Raw genomic sequence first — 21,920 nt, forward strand, 5'->3', positions numbered from 1 at the left:
CTCCCCCTTTTTCCTCCAAACATAATGATGGTCATTATGGCCAAACAGTTCTATTTTTGTTTCATCAGACCAGAGGACATTTTTCCAAAAAGTACGATCTTTGTCCCCATGTGCAGTTGCAAACCGTAATCTGGCTTTTTAATGGCGGTTTTGGAGCAGTGGCTTCTTCCTTGCTGAGCGGCCTTTCAGGTTATGTCGATATAGGACTCGTTTTACTGTGGATATAGATACTTTTGTACCTGTTTCCTCCAGCATCTTCACAAGGTCCTTTACTGTTGTTCTGGGTTTGATTTGCACTTTTCGCACCAAAGTACGTTCATCTCTAGGAGACAGAACGCGTCTCCTTCCTAAGTGATGTAACGGCTGCGTGGTTCCATGGTGTTAATACTTGCGTACAATTGTTTGCACAGATGAACGTGGTACCTTCAGGCGTTTGGAAATTGCTCCCAAGGATGAACCAGAATTGTGGAGCTCTACAATTTTTTTGGGGTGAGTTCTTTTGATTTTCCCATGATGTCAAGCAAAGAGGCACTGAGTTTGAAGGTAAGCCTTGAAATACATCCACGCAGTGGTGGGCCGTCAGGGCCAGCAAGGCCTTCTCTGCTGGCCTAAACATCATCAGAATATATATATTTTTTTAATATATTTTCCCACAAATATGTATTAAATTATTCCCCAGAGTAAGAATTATACTCTTCATTTCATAGCTTTCCTCTTGGTTGCACTGCTTCCAGCCCCAGGTTGAGATTTGGACGGCTGGTCTTAATGTTAGATCTTTTATCCAATCATATTCAGCCATCATGTGTTGCCAGGGGTCTAAAATCTGCCCTCAGGCCTTCAGAATCAACAGTGCGGGCGCTTGTAGCTTAAAGTGAATGGAAATGAAAATTTTGTGTTAACCAATCAGCTTTAGAGTTGGCTATTGTACGCCTGCTGGCTGGCTCCAGTGTTACACAGGAGCCAGCTAGCAGGCGTAGTGCGTGCACGTCTTTTGATTGGATTACCAATATTGAGAAGCAGGTCCTATGGGCAGGTCTATGCAGATCCTCAGAACTAGGAAACTGAATTTGATAAACGAATTAATTTGCGTACGACTAAGCTGTTTTTTCAACCCACAATGGCGGAAGGAGGAGAAGATATCGATTTGGTCGAGGATATAATTATAACGCCATTCTCAAGACGAACTTTTCAAGAAAAGTTAGACATTGTAAGGAGAGGTCGCCCGACGCCGATGCTACAAAGCCTGTCACAGGCGGGAAAGGGGTTCGTTCGCCACTTTCAAAGTTCCAACTACGAGCGCTACCAATGGCTCACAGGCTCCGAGAAGCACTGCAAACTGTACTGCTGGGAATGCCTATTATTTGCAAGTGATCGATTTGGTGTTTGGAGCCACACTGGCTTTGCAAACTTGAGTTGTCTAACCAAGGCAGCAACGAGACACCAAAGTACGGCTGGGCACTTACAAGCAATGGTGCTTTTGAAAACTTTTGGGGACACCCGAGTGGATCTACAGCTCAATGAACAATCGCGCAGGGCAACGGAGCTGCACAATGAAAAGGTGAAGAAAAATAGGGAAATATTGAAAAGACTCATTGATTGTGTCATGTTTTTGGGTAAACAGGAACTTTCTTTTAGGGGACACGATGAAAGTGCTGACTCCACAAACAAAGGGAACTACGTGGAGCTTCTTTCTTTTCTTTCTGAAAGCAACACAGATTTACAATACCACCTGTCCACTAACAAAGTGTTCATTGGGACGTCCGGCAAAATACAAAATGACCTAATTTATGCTATTGCTGAAGTGATGGGAGAAGAGATCAAAATGGAGATTAAAAAAGCTCCCTTTGTTGCTGTTATGGTGGACGAGACAACAGATGTGGGAAATGCAGCACAGCTCTCACTCGTCCTGCGTTATGTGACGGACACAGGAGTCAAGGAGCGATTTATCCGATTTGAAGATGTGACAAGCGGCAAGCGAGCTGATGACATTGCCGCTCTTATTTTCCGTTTCTTGGAGGAAAATGAATGTAGTCTGGATAAAGTTGTGGCACAGTGTTTTGATGGCGCAGCAGTCATGGCATCTGGACTCAATGGGGTGCAGGCTAAAGTTAAGGAGAGGGCACCGATGGCCTTATTCATTCACTGCTATGCACATCGACTAAATTTAGTACTGACTCAAGGAGCCTCAAAGCTTAAAGAATGCAAGGTCTTCTTTGCCAACCTCAATGGCCTTGCAGCATTTTTCTCACGATCCCCTAAGCGCACGCAACTGCTGGATGACATCTGCAAGCGTCGTCTTCCTAAGGTTGCACCAACGAGGTGGCAATATACATCTAGATTGGTCAATGCAGTCTTTGAAAAGAGAGTTGCCCTAAAGGAGCTGTTTAACCACTTACTGGAACATCATGATGACCATGACGGGGATACTGTGCTTATGGCTGATGGATTTAATGCACGTTTGGATGATTTTGAGTTTTGTTTTTTGCTTGAAACATTCAATGGGATTTTTAATTATTCGGATGTGCTTTTTGGAATTCTACAGAAACAAACTTTGGATGTACAATTCTGCCTGACAAGGGTGAACGAGTTTTGTGACACAATTGAGCGAGAGAGGTGCAGGTTCAGTCAAATCTACGATGACACAGCGCGCATCTCAAGTTCACCCAACGCACGCAGAGGCCCAGCACAAGGAGACCCTCGCACATACTATCAACAACTCCACAGCAATATTCTGGACAACATTCTTTGCCAGATACGAAACAGGTTTCAAGACCACGAAAAATTAATGTTTCTCTCCCTCCTGGACCCCCGGCACTTTCAGACCTACCGGAAAAAATTCCCGCAAACAGCCTTCTCCAGCTTAACAGAGAGTCACGGAACACTGTTCGACCTATCCAAGCTAAAAACATAACTGACTAATGTATGCTATGACTGATTTTGAAGGGAAAAGTCCCTCTGATCTCCTTGATTTCCTTAAGCAGAAAAATCTGAATGAGGACATGGGGCAACTTTACACATTGGCATGTGTGACAGTGACTATCCCTGTGTCCACGGCTTCTGTCGAGCGGTCATTCTCGGCCTTAAAGCGAATCAAAACGTATTCCAGAAATGCTACTGGACAGACTCGGCTTTCAGCATTAGCCTCCATGTCGATAGAAAAGGACTTATTGGTGGAACTAAAACGCACAGATAGACTGTACAACAGAGTCATTGAAGTCTTCTTGAGGAAAGAAAGGAGGAAGGATTTTGTGTTCAAATAATCAGTCTTTGGTGAGTAGGCATACAATGCATGTTATTTTTTATTAAATGTGTATGTATGTTTCGCATTTTATTTCGTTAATATTAAATACCCTATATATTAACAAAATAAAATGGCAAATAGCCTATGTTGCAAATTATTTGTTTTCTTTCTTTTATTTTCAGTGAATAGTTATGTGTCTTTATCATCACGGTGAAACTGCTTTGGGTGCGACAATGCGCTGTTTAGTGAACACACTGTATTTATTTTTTTGGGGACTTAAAGCTCAAAGTTTGTGGACCAGAAATGGATAGAAGAAGAATATTAATATAACTCTGTTGCACTCGACTATGTTCTTGCCTATTAGTTGAACTGTACTGTATTGTACTCTTCCCCTGCAATTCTCTGAATAAAAATGTCAATTTCAAGGTGACGCAACGCCTGGTTATACTGCGTTTCTGTAATAAGAGGTGGATTAATTCGGGTGGGACTGTGTAGGACCTCACTGAAGGCCCAGGCCCACGGCACGCTACTGCATCCACGGGTACATCTCCAATTTACTCAAATTATGTCAATTAGCCTATCAGAAGCTTCTAAATCCATGACATTTTCTGGAGTTTTCCAAGCTGTTTAAAGGCACAGTCAACTTAGTGTATGTAAACTTCTGACCCACTGGAATAGTGATACAGTGAAATAATCTGTCTGTAACAATTGTTGGAAAAATGACTTGTGTCATGTGCAAAGTAGATGTCCTAACTGACTTGCCAAAAATATAGTTTGTTAACAAGAAATGTGTGGAGTGGTTGAAAAATGAGTTTTAATGACTCCAACATAAGTGTATGTAGACTTCCGACTTCAACTGTATGTCACTCTCTTTGGTTCCTTCCCCAGGCGTCATGGTTTCTATTTCATGTATGTGTGCTGTTAGTGTTTCTTGTTTTGTATTATGTTCCGTTTATTTTATTAAAACACTCACTCCATGTACTTGCTTCTCGACTCTCAGAGCACGTCGTTACATTGACTTTGACTTATTGAGCTTGACACTTTGCTATGTTCGTCCCTTACAGCACACACTCCAGACAACTCCTTCATGGGTTTTGTGGCTGAGGAGCTGAACGACACAGAGAGAGTGAGCATCCAGAGGAACAAGGTGGACAGCATGGCAGTGGTGTACGGCAAAGAGGCCAGCATGTGGAAGGTGATCATATGGATATTAATGTTCAATTTCTACACCACTAATGTGGTGTAGAACCTCTAAAGAAAACCATATTGCTGAGAGTGCATTTGACTGACACCCCAATGGGCATATCACCTGCTCCTGTCTACAAGATATCAACAAACAAGTTACTTTTTCCCTACTAAGATGTGCAGTCCAGTTGAGGTGGCTTCTCAACATATTTACAGTCAGCAGTCTGTTATACTCAGCAGTGTATTCTGTCATGGTGTGATAAATGGAGTGCACCCCACTCCCAGCGACAAGCTAAAACATGCCTAAGTTATTCTCTCCTATCTGCCAAGCATGACACTTCAATCCGCTAGGTATATGTATGTACGCCCAGAGAGGTGTGAGTGTTGTGGAAGTGGCAATTGTTTTTGTTTAGCGTAAATTCTCCCTCCAAGCTACAGGAAAAAGGCATCACTTATTAATGTGTCTGGCCGCCTCCCCGTGGTTGAATCAGCTGCATTTGTTCTCTCACTCTCTACGCTTATTGAGTTCCCCCTCACTCTGAACAGTTTGAGGTATGGCGTGCGAGGTATAATATTTATGAGTATGAATGCCATCTGTGTCTGGCTCTCCCTCGACACTGACTACCCCTCACTGCTTCTGGCATCATCCTCAGCTCTCCGGTTCACATGCTTGTCAGCTATGTGTTGTACTACAGCTGTATGTCCACAAGGAGACAAAATGACTATCATTTTATCTCTCCCACTCACTCACTCTTTTCTTTTCTCCCTACCCACATGGTTTCCTCCTATTCTGCTCTCATGCCATGTTGATGGATCATCTCCAGCTCCAAGTAAGTATACCTGCACTTCCTGTCAATGATTGACGTTTTGAACACCCTCTGAAACGTTGTTTTACCTTGAGCCGTAGTACGGACTGTCCCTGGTGTTTGGTTTCTCTGCAGATTCCTTTTATAGAGATTGATACTGTTCATGCACAATGAATGCGTTAATGTTCCATTACATGTGCCAGACAGTTAACTACAATTATTTTGGAATGAGTCAGCAGCTTTAGCTCTTCAGACACAGAAAGATGTTTCAGGTGAATCATCTTTATCTACCATAAAGATACTGGCGTTTTTATAAAAAGGCCTGAGGGTTGCGTTCATCCTGGTCTATCTGCATCTGTCATCCCCCTGTCAGATCAATAAACTGCTGCCCTATAACAGGTTTAGGAAAATACAAAAGGTGGAGTTTTAATCAATACTCAGAATGTCAGCTCTCTACTAATGATAGTTTTACTTTGTGCTCTTTTATATGGAGCATCTGCAATGACATCAGTGGTTCTATTTACAACTGGAAGGGTTCTTAGTCTACAGAGGGAGAGCTCATACATATTTATTTATATTGTGTTCAGTACAAATGTTCTATGTTAGGCTAAGTATGCCACTGAAGATTTGAAGCAATACAACATTCTCACCACTATGTAAATCATGCTTACCCAATACATCTCTATGATCAGTGACCGGTGTGCTGCTGTAGCCAAGGTGAATGCTTACTCTTCACACTCTATGGCCATTATCGTGTCATTTGCCCTGGTGCTGCTGTTGCTTGGTGTAGGAAATCAGATCACCCCTCTAATTGGCTATGTCTGTATGCACCAGAGGCTACAGTAGCCACCCCACTAATCCTAGTAACAGTCAGTCATACAGGCTTCTGTCCACACTGCCCTGCACCAATCAGAAGCTCTCCAGGGTGAGAGGCCGATCAGTCAAGGGGTTTTAACTCTTCTGCGAGATGACCTCCATGTTATTGTAATCTTCTTAGGTTGAGCACATTCTCCCTTGCTCTTCAGTCCCAGGAGGGTCACACAGATAATATGGAGGAATCTCTAAGTGGAAGAGGCTGACAGCCAATGTCATGAATAACATGTTTGCCCCTGTCTTGGTTATGCCTGCAACCAACACACTGAACATAACTTTATGTTTGAGAAGAACTTTGAACTCATACAGAATTGGTTAAAAAAAAGGAGTTACATTCTGCATATTTGGGGTGGATAGGTAGATTATACTGTGTGCCCAGTCCGTCCTAGCCATTTGTTCCATTGACCCATAGGGTAAGGAAAGGTTCCTGACCATTCTGCACCGCTACATGGATATCCATGGGACTGTCTATTATGAGACACAGCGCCCTCCAGAGGTGCCTGCTTTTGTCAAAAACCACGGCCTGCTGCCCCAACAAGAGCTGCAACAGCTGCTCAGAAAGGCCAAGGTATGGAGGGTTTCAATACCTTTTTATATAATATACTTCAAGTACAAGTTGCCAGTAAACAGCAGCAGTTTGGTTAATATTTTTCTTTTCCTCTCTCAAACAAGCTCTTCATTGGGTTTGGCTTCCCATACGAAGGGCCAGCCCCTTTAGAGGCCATAGCCAACGGCTGCATCTTCCTGCAGCCCAAGTTTAAGCCGTCCCACAGTTCCCTCAACCATGAGTTCTTCAGAGGGAAGCCCACTTCCAGACAGGTGAGCGGGTTGTCTCTGTGGTGTCAGTGGACTGTCTCCATACTGTCGAGAACATGAATGTTAGTCAATGAATTAGTGCAAGGTAGGCCTCAACCTGACTCGTGTGCTTCTCTGCTCGTGGCTGTGTCCATGTATTGTCTGGATGGAGACTGTATTGACTGATATAGTATTGTGTTAATTCCTCCATCAGGTCTCCTCACAGCATCCCTATGCTGAGCAGTATATAGGCAGGCCACATGTCATCACGGTGGATTTCAACAACTCCCAAGAGTTTGAGTCTGCCATACGTGACATCATGAGGACCAAGGTTAGTATGCTAATTTCACTTGAGATGATAATATAATATATGCCATTTAGCAGACGCTTTTATCCAAAGCGACTTACAGTCATGTGTGCATACATTTTAAGCATGGATGGTGCCGGGAATCAAACCCACTATCCTGGCTACAGAGGACCACATGATTTCACAGAGATAAGCGTGGCTGTTCAGAGACAAATGACCTTTCAGATGTATTATCTTCACTGCTTCTCATGTTAAAGAAAGTCTTGAGTATAAACATTACCTACGCATATGATTAATGGTGCCGTGGAGGTATATAATCTCCTCTCCCACAGACTGTATTTCCAGTTGTGACCCACTTCTCTCTCACATGGCTAATTGAGCGGTTAATCACAGGATCCAGTGTAACTGCAAACTGCATAGCTGGCTCCTTCCAAGGACTTTAGTCCTAATTGCCTCAGAGATGGAGTTGCTTAGTAGGTAAACTGGGCAGCAGACACCTGGGTTAGTATGGCAGTCTTCCAGAGGGCCCATACTGTCTTCTCCAGGCACTAACCATTGTCTACTGGAGATGATATTAATCTATCATGCTGTGCTCAATCTGTCGCCAGGCCAACATGCAAGGTACGGCCAATCGATCCCTCAACACGCGGGAAATAATGGCAGGTTAAATATAGCCCAGACTTGCTGCTGAGGGAACCAAAACGGAGCATCTACTTGATGTAATGCTGTGGTAGAACATGTGCATGTAATGGGTAGGAGTGGAGGAGAGGGGCAGGAGGAAAACAAAACAACTAAATAATACAGGACACAAGCACTTCTCATTATGTTGATATACAGTGCATTCAGAAAGTATTTAGACCCCTTGATTTTTACATTTTTGTAATATACATTTTTTTACCCCACTTTTTTCGTCATATCCCATTACGATCTTGTCTCATCGCTGCAACTCCTCAATGAGCTCGGGAGAGGCGAATCATGACCTGCCAAACCACGCTCCTTAACACCCGCCCACTTAACCCGGACGCCAGCCACACCAATGTGTTGGAGGAAACACCGTTCAACTGATGACCGAAGTTAGGCTGTAGGCACCTGGCCCACCACAAGAAGTCACTAGAGTGCAATGAGCAAGTAAAGCTCCCTCCGGCCAAACCCTCCCCTAACCTGGACGACGCTGGGCCAATTGTGCGCCGCCCTATGGGACTCCCGTTCACGGCTGGTTGTGATACAGCCTAGGATCGAACCCGGGTCTGTAGTGACGCCTCAAGCACTGCGATGCAGTGCTTTAGACCTTTGCACCACCCGGGAGGCCCCAGACCGCTTGACTTTTTCCACATTTTGTTACATTACAGCCTTAATCTAAAATGTATTAAATAAATGTGTTTCCTCATCAATCTACACACAATACCCCATAATGACAAAGTGAAAACAGGTTTTTATGTTAGCAAGTTTATTACAAATAAAAACATATCACATTTTTTCATAAGTATTCAGACCCTTTGCTATGAGAGTTGAAATTGAGCTCAGGTGCATCCTGTTTCCATTGATCATCCTTGAGATGTTTCTACAACTTGATTGGAGTCCACCTGTGGCAAAATAAATTGATTGGACATGATTTGGAAAGGCAAATCTGTTTGTTTACTGTTTACTGTTTATATACAGTAAGGTCCCACAGTTGACAGTGCAAGTCAGAGCAAAAATCAAGCCCTGAGGTCGAAGAAATTGTCTGTAGAGCTCCTAGACAGGATTGTGTCGAGGCACAGATCTGGGGAAGGATACCAAAGAAATGATGTAGCATTGAAGGTCCCCAAGAACACAGTGGCCAACCATCTCTGGAGCGCTCCACCAATCAGGCCTTTGTGGTAGAGTGGCCAGACGGAAGCCACTCCTCAGTAAAAGGCACATGACAGCCCGCTTAGAGTTTGCCAAAAGGCACCTAAAGGACTATGACCATGAGAAACAAGATTCTCTGGTCTGATGAGACCAAGATAGAACTCTTTGGCCTGAATGCCAAACGTCACGTCTGGAGGAAACCTGGCACCATCCCTACGGTGAAGCATGGTGATAGCAGCATCATGCTTTGGGGATGTTTTTCAGCAGCAGGGACTGGGAGACTAGTCAGGATCGAGGGAAAGATGAACAGAGAAAAGTACAGAGAGATCATTGATGAAAACCTGCTCCAAAGCCCTCAGGACCTTCAGACTAGGGGTGAAGATTCACCTTCCAACAGGACAACGACCCTAAGCACACAGCCAAGACAACGCAGGAGTAGCTTCGGGACATATCTCTGATTGTCCTTGAGTGGCCCCGCCAGAGCTCGGACATGAACCCGATCAAACATCTCCGAGAGACCTGAAAATAGCTGTGCAGCGATGCTCCCCATCCAACCTGACAGAGCTTGAGAGAATCTGCAGAGAAGAGTGGTAGGAACTCCCCAAATACTTGTGTGCCAAGCTTATAGCATCATACCCAAGAAGACTGAAGGATGTAATCACTGCCAAAGATGCTTCAACAAAGTACTGAGTAAAAAGGGTCTGAATCCTTATGTAAATGTGATACCCCCCCCCCCCCCCCCCCCCCCCCCCAAATGTATACATTTGCAAAAATGTCTAAACATCTGTTTTTGATTTGTCATTATGGGGTATTGTGTGTAGATTGATTAGGGGAAAATGAATGTAATACATTTTAGAATAAGGCTGTATCAAAATGAGGAAAAAGTCAAGAGGTCTGAATACTTTCCAAATGAAGAAAAACATGTCCCCTCTTTGATCCAATGTGGGTGAACAACATTACTAATCGCTGTGGTATTCAGTGGTGTAAAAAGTACCCAATTGTCATACTTGAGTAAAAGATAAAAGTAAAAGAGTAAAAGATACCTTAATAGAAAATGACTCTAGTGAAAGTCACCCAGTAAAAGTCTAAAAGGATTTGGTTTTAATTATACTTATAAATCATTTCACATTACTTATATTAAGCAAACCAGATGGCATGATTTTCTTGTTTTATTATTTTACAGATAGCCAGAGGCACACCTCAAAACATAATTCATAAACAAAGCATTTGTGTTTAGTGAGGCAGAAGCAGTAGGGATAATCAGGGTTGTTTTCATGATAAGTATGTGAATTGGCAAATCTTTCTGTCCTGCTAATCATTCGAAATGTAACTCGTACTTTTGGGTGTCATGGAAAATGTATGGAGTAAATAGTACATTATTTTCTTTAGGAAAGTAATGAAGTAAAAGTTGTCAAAAATATAAATAGTAAATTAAAGAACAGATACCCCACAAAAAACTACTTAAGTAATACTTTCTAGTATTTTTACTTAAGTACTTTACACCACTGGTGATATTGTAATCAGGTATACTGGTCAGAAATGATGAGTATGTATGCAGGAGATGCTGTCGGTTTAGAGATGTACATGTATTCTAAAGCTGAATTCAATTCAGACTCCATGGAGAGCAGTTATTTTCCTCTCCCTTTTCTTTCCATTATATAAAGATGCCCAAAAGGCAAATTGCATTCTGGAATAGCTGATGAGGTGCCAGATACATTTCATTAAACTCAGATGAAATAAACGAGTAAGTGAGCGCTAAAAGGAAGTGAATGCTAGAAGGAACCATTTATCAGTTTAAAAGCCCAAGTGCCTCTGAGAGGCCTGATGGTAAACAATGTGATCTCTTTTAAATGGCACAGACATTTTAGGTTAGGTGATGTGGAATGGGACTACAGTACCATCACACTGATTGAACATTTCCCACTCCAACATGTATCATAATTATTTATGTAATCTAACCCAAATAGAATTTGGATAACAGCAAAATAGAAAGCATTGACCTGCAGACTTCATCCTTTCACACTGATGACTAACGTGTGTTTACTGCTGCATTGAAAAGAAATGCCTTCTCTGTGCTGTTTTCACCGCAGTGTCACAGCATCTGTTGTGTATGTAACATACGTTCTAACCTGTAACTCTATGAAATATGCCAGCTCTGGAGGAAGTTTTCACATGATCTGGTAAAGGTCAAAAGTGGGATGGTCATCACATCCTCCAGTGAGGTGTTAAAAAGATTCACACATTCGGTTTAGCAGCTCGTACATAACCTGTGATCGATTGTCAGCTTAATCCATTGTTTGTCATATTGATGTAGTCAATGTTAATAGAGTAATGAAATCAAGTCAAAGGCTGTCACCTGTGATGTAGGAGGTCATTGATTATAATATGAAGCAGCTCATAATGAAGCCGTTCACAATTACCTTAATGAATATGTCAGCTTTGATTAACGGTAAACCGTTTCAGTACTATTATATCTGTGGTGTTGGAGGTCTGAAGCCGATGGTGTGTGACGGTGTATGATTTCCTTTCTGCAGGTGGAGCCATATCTGCCCTATGAGTACACCTGTGAGGGGATGCTGGAGAGAGTGCATGCTTACATCCAGAACCAGGTGGGTTTGTGTTGCATACACTGGCCTTCATTACCCTGGAGATGGTGCAGCCAACCTCATCAACATTTATTTATGCACAGGCAAGATGAAGTCACACGGTACTGTATACATATAAAAGAGCTAACTTACACACACACAGTCCTGTTTAACTAACCTTGTGGGGACACACAATTCAGTTCATTCAAAATCTTCTTTTCCCTAACCCTAAAATTAACCCTAGCTCCAAACCCTGAACCTAATTTTAAACCTAACACTAATTCTCACCTTGACCCCAAACCACCTAGAAATAGCATTTGACCTTGTGGGGACTAACAAAATGTCCCCAGTTGGTCAGATGTTTGTTCATTTACTATTCTTGTGGGGACTTCTGCTTCCACGCACACAACCACACACACACTAAAAGCCTTTTAATATTTCTTTGCACAATTACACACATTGTCATGCTCCAGTACGTTCATCATGCTGAGATGATTTGTGCGGTGCACAGAGGGGCCTGTCTGCCAGTCTGGTTAAGGCCGTGGCAGTGGGAGAAAAGGGGAAATAGGGTGGCCTATGCCCAGCTCTGATCCACTCCCCCATCTGTCCATCACACAGAGTAGTGTGCTCAGTGGGCTGTGACTGACTGAGACTGCCCGCCTGGCATGTACGAGCCCAGACTCCCAATCAGCGACAACCCTTCTATCCTCCTCCGTGGGCAGCACTGACCCCCATGATCCTCACGGATTCTTTATTTAGAATTTTTATACTGCTTTCTCATGACACACACACACACACACACACACACAGACTCCGGATGAGGTGTGTGACAGCTCGCCCTGTTTTCCTGTTGAGCAGTAGCCCAGGGCTGGGGGGGTGTGGTGGAGTGGAGGAGGCCTGGTTATTGCAGCAGGGCGCTGGGAGCCTGTTTAATAAACCGGGCTGGGGGTCAGAGGAAGATGTCGCAGAAATATTATTACCTGTTCCTTATGAATAGGCCCAACTGGGGGAGGTGCTCTCCCAGGGTTGATTCCTGCCTGAAACTCATTTGATTATTGGTGGCATAACTGTATTATAGACATGACGATAGTTCAGTGTTAAATTCAAATCTCCCTACCATCATATCTAAGCCAATATGACACCAATATCAATGAAAATTCGCAAATCAACTTGATTGGAGTTACTCAACACACTCCCCGCCTCTTGTCATGAGCCGTTACTGAGAACCACATAGCAGAGTATTTCTTGCGCCTACCTAGCTAAAATTCTAGACGTCGGATTAAAACGGGACTATAGCGTCCATAAAGCGACCATCGGGATTTGAAAAAATGCCAGATTGACTACATTTTGTAGGTGTAACAGTTTTTTGACAATTTATAATTTATCGCTCTCACGTGCTCATTTCTGTCCGTTAAGTGCCAAAGATGCTACCTTTTTGTAGCATTTCTGAAAGAATATGTAAGCGGTGCAAATGCATGCTTGCTAACATCAGAGAAACTCATCAGTTTAATATCCATAATACATTCCAGTACACTCTTACACAGTGCCAAACTAACAACTCTGACAAGTGTTGGATATTTTTCGCGCACACCTGTGTGAAGCTAGCCACAATAATGGAATTTGCGGTTCACCTTCAAAATAAATGCCCCCATTGAAAGTGATTCAAACTGATACAAATAGTGGTTGAGATGTTGAACAGCCCTTAGATGTGGTATATTGGCCATGTATCACACCCCCCTGGGCCTTATTGCTTAATTATGTTGTATAATAATGTTGCATAATCACCTTCCAGTGTAAAAACCTTGGAATTTAAAAACAAGGTTTTAATTGAGAATAGGCATTGGTCTGAAGCTGAAAAAATAAAGGAAATTCCCATGAGCACCACATTGCCTATTTCACCCATGCTCTACCTAGGGTTTCCAGCACACAGCTTCAACCTACTACAGTAGCTATGTTGTTCTTCAAACTATGTGTAGGCAGGTTGCTTAGGATTCATACTCTTCAGAGGGATAATGGACTTTACAGTGTCCTGCTATCAAAATTATGTATACCGGTATGTGTGTATATACAGTACCAGTCAAAAGTTCATGGGTTTTTCTTAGTTTTTACAATGTAGAAAATAATGAAATAACATATATGGAATCATGTAGTATACCAAAAAGTGTTAATCAAATCAAAATATATTTTAGATTCTTGATGACAGTTTTGCATACTCTTGGCATTCTCTCAACCAGCTTCACCTGGAATGCTTTTCCAACAGTCTTGAAGGAGTTCTCACATATGCTGAGCACTTGTTGGCTACTTTTCTTTCACTTTGTGGTCCAACTCATCCCAAACCATCTCAATTGGGTGGAGGTTGGGTGATTGTGGAAGCCAGGTCATCTGACGCAGCACTCCATCACTCGCCTTCTTAGTCAAATAGCCCTTACACAGCCTGGAGGTGTCTTGGGTGATTGTCCTGTTGAAAAACAAGCGATAGTCCCCCTCAACACAAACCAGATGGGATGGCATATTGCTACAGAATGCTATGGTAGCCATGCAAGTTAAGTGTGCCTTGAATTCAAAATATATCACAGACAGTGTCACCAACAAAGCACCCCCACACCATCACACCTCCTCCTCCATGCTTCACGGTGGGAACCACACATGCAGAGATCATCCGTTCACAAAGACATGGCGGCAAAAAACTCATCAGACCAAAGGCCAGATTTGCACCAGTCGAATGTCCATTGCTCGTGTTTCTTGGCCAAAGCAAGCCGCTTTTTCTTATTGGTGTCCTTTAGTAGTGGTTTCTTTGCAGCAATTCGACAATGGCCTGATTCACGCAGTCTCCTCTGAACAGTTGTTGAGATGTGTCTGTTACTTGAACTCTGAAGCATTTATTTGGGCTGCAATCTGAGGTGCAGTTAACTCTAATGAACTTATCCTCTGCAGCAGAGGTAACTCTGGGTCTTCCTTTCCTGTGGCAGTCCTCATGAGAGCCAGTTTTATCATAGCGCTTGATGTTTTTTGCGACTACACTTGAAGAAACTTTCAAAGTTACGTATTGAGTTACGTAGTTTTACGTATTGACTGACCTTCATGTCTTAAAGTAATGATGGACTGTCGTTTCGCTTTGCTTATTTGAGCTGTTAAAATGGATTTGGTCTTTTACCAAATAAGGCTATCTTCTGTATACAACCCCTACCTTGTCACAACACAACTGATTTACTCAAACGCATTAAGAAGGAAAGAAATTCCACAAATTAACAACGCACACCTGTTAATTGAAATGTATTCCAGGTGTCTATCTCATGAGCTGGTTGAGAGAATGCCAATAGTTTTCAAAGCTGTCAAGGCAAAGGGTGGCTACTTTGAAGAATCTCAAATATAAAATATATTTTGATTTGTTTACTGCATGATTCCATATGTGTTATTTCCTGGTTTTGATGTCTTCACTATTATTTTACTTGTGTAGAAAATAGTAAAAATAAAGAAACCCTTGAATGAGTAGGTGTGTCTAAACTTTTGACTGGTACTGTATATTCATATTATTCCAGGAGGCTGGAAGACAATGTGTATGTCATAAGAGCTATGGTGATGCTGCTTTTATTATTCTGTCTAAATCAGAACCCATCAGAATGTATAGCTAATAAATGAATGTATAGTTCACAGCTGAATTAATAAAAAAATATATATATATTGTCACACACAGGATAGGTGCAGTGAAATGTGTTGTTTTACAGGGTCAGTCATATTAGTACAACCCACCTGGAGCAAATTAGGGTTAAGCCTTGCTCAACGGCACCGACAGATTTTTCAACTTGTCGGCTTGGGTATTTTGGTTACGACCTTTTGGTTACTGGCTCAACACTCTAACCACTAGGCTACCTGCCGCTTCAAAGCTGAATGTAGGCTACAGTAGAATTGATTGATGAATGTAATGCTGAATAGCCAGATTGTGTAGTTATTCTGTTGTATTGTACTCGGCAGGAATTCTGTGCACCCGAAGCTCCATTTCCCTCAGTGAATTCCTCCAGCAGTTGGCCAGGCAGCCCCCCCAGCCCCTTTGTCCTGCTGCCCAACTCCAGTGCCCTGGCCTGGGCCTCCAACATCAGCACTCCCCCCTCCTGGCCCCCGCTTAGCGCCCTGAGGCTGCTGGCCTCCCTGGAGGGCCAGTCATGTATAGATGCGTGCCAGAGCGCAGGCCTGATCTGTGAGCCCGCCTTCTACCGCTTCATCAATATCAAAGAGGCCTTCAGCGGGTGAGCTGCTGCTGCTGCCTCCCTTCACCACCATGTGATCACACCACCATCTGTTACACAACATTCATCTTGTAATTTAACGTTCAGCAGATTCTGTTATACAGCATGATCACTGAGGAAACAAACAATGAATATGAGCATCTTAAATTCTTCTGAATATCCTCCCTCATTCTAATGCACTACCCAATGTGCTTTGGTGTAATGATATTGATAGCCATTTATGCCATTTAAGCCTTTTTAAAACATTGATTATAATGTAAATCACATGACTTAATATGAGTAATGATATATGAAGAAATGTCTCTCTGGTGTCTCCGCCCAGGCTGGAGGTGCAGTGTGAGGGGGTGGAGGCTGAGATCAACCACATCTTCCCAGCCTTCTCAGTGGAGAGTAGTGAGTGTGGCCTCCAGAAAGACCCTCTGCTGTTCAGCTGTGCTGGGGCCAACACCAAGTACCACCGCCTCTGTCCCTGCAGGGACTACCGTAAGGGCCAGGTGGCGCTGTGCAGGGACTGCTTATGACTGACCAGCACCTGGGGGAAGATGACCTGCCACCACTCCCTCAGCCTTGGCCATCCCAGAGGCCCTTTCTATAGGTGGGAGGGACACTGAGGAGGATGGCCCTGCTGGAGGTCACTGTGGGTGACACAGAGGAACCAGTAGGGTCGGTCGCCATGGGGTAGAGGAGCAGTTGTACAAAAGATCACTGCTTGTATCATTATAGCACAGGGGGGACGGCTTCATGGAACTGGACAGCTGGATAATGTTAAAGTGAGAAAAATGAGACTCCCTACCTGCTGCTCTGACCGGAGGCTCAGTGCATTGGCAATTCTGAAATTACTAAATACCCGGTCGCCAAACCCACAAAATGGCTGCCAAACAAGACGTGTGGCTGACAATTCATCTCAGGGAAATGCATGATTGTACTGTACCCTGCTAAAGTGATGACGCTGCTATAAGGTGAAAGTTTTACAATAGTCTTTATGGACTACATTGGGTCCAACAACAGGAATGTTAGGGGGATGGAGTTATGAGGAACACAGAAATGAGGGGATTCAAAATGATATCCCTGATAATTGTATTGCAATGCTATAGTTGCTAATATCTGCATTGCTTCAAGTGACATGGAGATACTGTATGGAATGTAATGTTCTGTGAAATACTTTGATCATAATGCAGTTGGAATATTTGTACAGTAGATGCACTAATAGATGTAATATTTTCCATGTCTCATACATTAGTATATTTGTTATATTATTATATAACATACAAGTGTTGATTAATAAAAAATACAATTGACACATTCTGGTATAACTCTTTAACTCTAAAACAAGTTTAAGAGCCAGGTTATGTCTTGAGACATGAATGAGTCTGTAGATTTAGAAAAGCAATTGAGTGTAAAGCGGTCTTTTTTGGTCAATTTCACAAAGTCAAATGGAAGAGAATGTTCTAATGACTTCTTTCAGAGTTGGTGATTTCTCTGCAGGCACTGTTGGCTTGGACTCATTTAGTTCATGGAGTGGTGCCTAAATACCCACAGACAATTCGTGAGAAGGTTGCCAGAGTGGGTGGAAGGCTGCATTTAGATGGTGCAGATCTCAGAGTGAGTTCTGTTGGGACGGAGAGTAGTGTTGGCTTATCCATGGCTCTAGATGCAATAGATCCCACCTCTCACTCATCTCACCACAACCAGCAGCTCTACACTTCTTTGCTATATTTGTCTGTCTGACTTCAGGATTTTCAGTCTTGTAGACACCAATGATTTACTGAAGTAACCGTCAAAAACAAACTTATACTCCACAGTTGCCATACCCCAATACCATGATGAGACCCAGTAAAGTGAGTTTGCAGGGGAGCCGGTCCATGCCCCAGTCTGTCTGAGGGAGATTGAGCTGGAGGTAGATGTTGAGAAAGCCCATATACTGTAGACAATCAATTATCCCTTTGCAATCAACAGGGTTGATAGCCCTCATCAGCATTTCCCATTCCCTGACCTGGGTGTAAAATGAACGTCATCATTCACTTGTTGAGGCTGCCAATAATGTACTCGTATTAATTTACATAGATTTTGATATAGAGGCACCAATATGGATTTAGTGAAGGAAACTGACGGAGACATGTCTACAACATCTGATGTGAATTTTACGATTCTTCCACAAGTAGATCACTTGTTCATAAAACACATGGAAGACACTCTGAAACACATGACTGATTCTATCATTTCAGAGAATGACATTAACCAACACATCAGACAATCTGCGCTGATGACTAAACAAAGTTTTAGTTCCAAACTCCTGTTGGTCCTCCCACGGTCTTCTCCCTCCTGTGGTTGTCCTGATTAAGATGCCATTACCAGGTTGTGTATCACTCCTCTCTGGAGGTAACAGAGAGCCTCGCAAAATCTGCAGGGGGAAAATAGAGACGGTAGAAATTAGAAAGATGAACCTACCTTCATGCCTGAAGAGAGAGAGGGAGGATGTCTACAGGCAAACTCTGCAGGGGGAAAATAGAGACGGTAGAAATTAGAAAGATGAACCTACCTTCATGCCTGAAGAGAGAGAGGGAGGATGTCTACAGGCAAACTGCAGGGGGAAAATAGAGACGGTAGAAATTAGAAAGATGAACCTACCTTCAGGCCTGAAGAGAGAGGGAGGATGTCTACAGGCAAACCTGCAAGCTCCAACTTCAAACAGGTGTCTACCATACAGGGTTCCTATGGGAACCAGGCCATTCATAGTCCTGAGAGCTATATCAAACTTTTATCTCCAACGGTCTGTGCCAACGTCATGTCTGCACAAGTTTTTTGTGGCAGTCCGTCCAGATATTAAAAAGGAAAATGGCTCATTCTGTCCAACAGTGTAAATTGTTTTAATGGAATGGTGAGATATGTGCATTTCAATCTGCAATGAGAAACTTTTTCCAATTAGGTCTTTCTTTTAATGTTTTGTCCAGTAGATATATCTACTACTGACTTGAATCACAACTACAGTACACTGCTTTGTTGAGTATTGGTGCGGTGTATTGTACGTTATGTTTGTGTTACATGATTTAGTTGAGGTGATATGGGATTTAATGACATTTTATAGTGCCAGAATTAATCCGCCAACTTTTTGTACCACACTAGCCTGACATGCACAAAATGGCTGAGGTGACGTGAAAGACATTCTCATCATACCTGCTCCAGAAATGCTGAACACTCTTAGCCAAGATAAGAGAAGTTTTAATGAGATATGTAGAGAGAAGATGATTGGAATTTGCCAGCTTAATGAAGGTGATTATACTCCATTGTCACCTGAGTTTAATGGAGAGACACATTTAAGCCCATTCTAATCATAATTTTCCTGTCTGTGAACTCAAGCTTGATAAAGCACAGGCACAGGAGTGAGAACTGAAGGATGGCAAGGAGGAGGAGAGAGATGGGAACGGGGTGAGGGAGCCGATGAGCTTTTCCTGTTCCAACTAACTTTGAACCTAAATTCAATGACATGGTGATAGTTTTTGTTGAGTTCACGTTGAATTCATGTTAGTTGACAATTTAACCAAATGTAAGTCAAAACTAGACTGACTGACGTCTGCGCCCTGTCGGGAGGCTCTCCCTTCGCCCAACCGTCCTTTTGATTGAGATGTTAATCTGAGGTCCTGACTCTGTAGTCACTAAAGATCCCATGGCATTTACTGAAAGAAAAACCCCATCCCCTCACACTACCTTTGCCAATGACATAACTCTATTACAGACCATAGATGTTTCTCTAATGCTGCAGGTAATTCCCCAGCTAATTCCCCAGTAATTCCAATGCTGCCAGTTCACATTCCCCAGCTGGTGTAACTCCACCATGCGTTAAGCAGCGGTCTAACTGTGACTTTGTGAGGTGAAAGTGGGCTGAAGAAGCAGAGAGGTCTATAATGTATTATTATCTCATAAGCTACAGTGCATCTCTGCTGGTCAGGAGATGAGAGGATTAGACTGTAGAAAGCCAACAGCACAGGTTGGAGCATCTTGACTCTCAAGAGGCTGTCTTTGCATTTATATGTGTGTTGTTTTCTGGAGAGTTTTCAACTGTCATGGTCAAGAATCGAATGTAGAAAGGGTCATTTAAATGCCATGCAGTAGTTCTGGCTCACCTAACTCCCTCCTTCAGCTTACTGTACAGCTCTTATCAAATCAAATTGTATTTGCGTCACGTCTGGAGGAAACCTGGATTTGAAATCAAATCAAATTGTATTTGTCACATGCGCTACCTGTTCTACCTGTTGTATTCAGCGCATGTGACAAATGCAATTTGATTTGATTTCAAATCCAGGTTTCCTCCAGACGTGACGCTTGGCATTTAGGCCAAATAGTTCAATCTTGGTTTCATAAGACCAAAGAATGTGGTTTCTCATCGTCTGAGAGTCGTTAGGTGCCTTCCATCTGGCCACTCTACCAGAAAGGCTTAATTGGTGGAGTGCTGCAGAAATGGTTGTCCTTCTGGAAGATTCTCCCATCTCCACAGAGGAACTCTGGAGCTCTGTCAGAGGGACCACCAGGTTCTTGGTCACCTCCCTGACCAAGGCCCTTCTCCCCGATTGCTCAGTTTGGCCGGGTGGCCAGCTCTAGGAAGAGTGTTGGTGGTTTCAAACTTCTTCAATTTAAGAATGATGGAGGCCACTGTGTTCTTGGGGACCTTCAATGCTGCAGAAATGTTTTTGTACCCTTCCCCAGATCTGTGCCTTGACACAATCCTGTTTCGGAGCTCTATGGACGACTCCTTCGACTTCATGGCTTGGTTTTTGCTCTGACATGCACTTTCAACAGTGGGACCTTATATAGACCGATGTGTGCCTTTCCAAATCATGTCCAATCAACTTAATTTACCACAGGTGGACTCAAGTTGTAGAAACATCTCAAGGATGACCAATGGAAATGGGATGCACCTGAGTTCAATTTCAATTCTCATAGCAAATAAGTAAAGTCTAAAAAACAGTTTTTGCTTTGTCTTATGGGGTATTGTGTGTAGATTGATGAGGATATTTTTTTTAGAATAAGGCTGTAACGTAACTAAATGTGGAAAAAGTCAAGGAGTCTGAATACTTTCCAAATGCATTGTACAAGGAGTACCAATAACATCTAAATGTGCAGGCATACGTGGTAGTTAAGGTAGATTTGGACATGTAGGTAGGGGTAAAGTAACTAGGCATCAGGATAGATAATAAGAGTAAAAAGTAGCAGCAGCATATATGATGTGTGATCGTGTGTGTGGAGTCAGTATGTGTGTGGCGTCAATATGTGTCAGTGTAAGTGTGTGTGTGTGCACAGAGTCCGTGCAGATAGTCCGGATAGCCATTGATTGGCTGTTCAGCAGTCTTATTGCTTGGAGACAGAAGCTGTCTCGGAAAATGCTATGGTACCGCTTGCATGCCAGATGGTAGCAGAGAGAACAGTCCATGGCTTGGGTGGCTGAAGTCTTTTGCAATTTTCTGGGCCTTCCTCAGACACTGCCTGGTATACAGGTCCTGGATAGCAGGGAGCTCGGGCCCCAGTGATGAACTGGGCCGTCCGCTCCACTCTCTATAGAACCTTGCGGTGGTGCAGCTGTAAATCCTCTTGGGAATCTGGTGGCCAATGACAAATCTTTTCAGCCTCTGGAGGGAGAAACGGTGCTGTTGTGCCCTCTTCACGACTGTGTGGGTGTGTACGGACCATGTTAACTAAGATATGTGTACACCAAGGAACATCCACTACAGCCCCGTCGATGTGGATGGGGGCGTGGATGCTCTGAGCACATGCCCTGGTATTGCGTCTGGTCCCTGGCCTTGCAAATGTTAACCCTTCTAAAAGTCTTACCCCCCTTGAGCCATAGAGAGTTAGATGGCATAGTCGCTCGGAACAGTGGGAACCCTCATGCATGGCTCGTGTTGTTTACCTCAAAGTGAGCATAGAAGGCATTTAGCTCGTCTGGGAGGGAGGCATCATTGGGCAACTCACGGTTGGGTCTTCATTTGTAATCTGTAATAGTATGCAAGCCTTGCCACATCTGACGAGCGTCGGAGCTGTTGTAGTAGGATTCCATTTTGT

At 43.2% G+C, this 21,920-nt stretch overlaps 1 pseudogene; it reads left to right on the forward strand.

The window, feature by feature from the left end:
* Positions 1 to 17,166, forward strand: part of LOC120044619 — a 73,965-nt pseudogene extending 56,799 nt beyond the window's left edge.
* Positions 17,167 to 21,920: the final 4,754 nt, after the last annotated feature.

The sequence above is a fragment of the Salvelinus namaycush genome, chromosome 3 (assembly GCF_016432855.1).
Source record: "Salvelinus namaycush isolate Seneca chromosome 3, SaNama_1.0, whole genome shotgun sequence".
NCBI classification, from domain to species: Eukaryota; Metazoa; Chordata; class Actinopteri; order Salmoniformes; family Salmonidae; genus Salvelinus; species Salvelinus namaycush.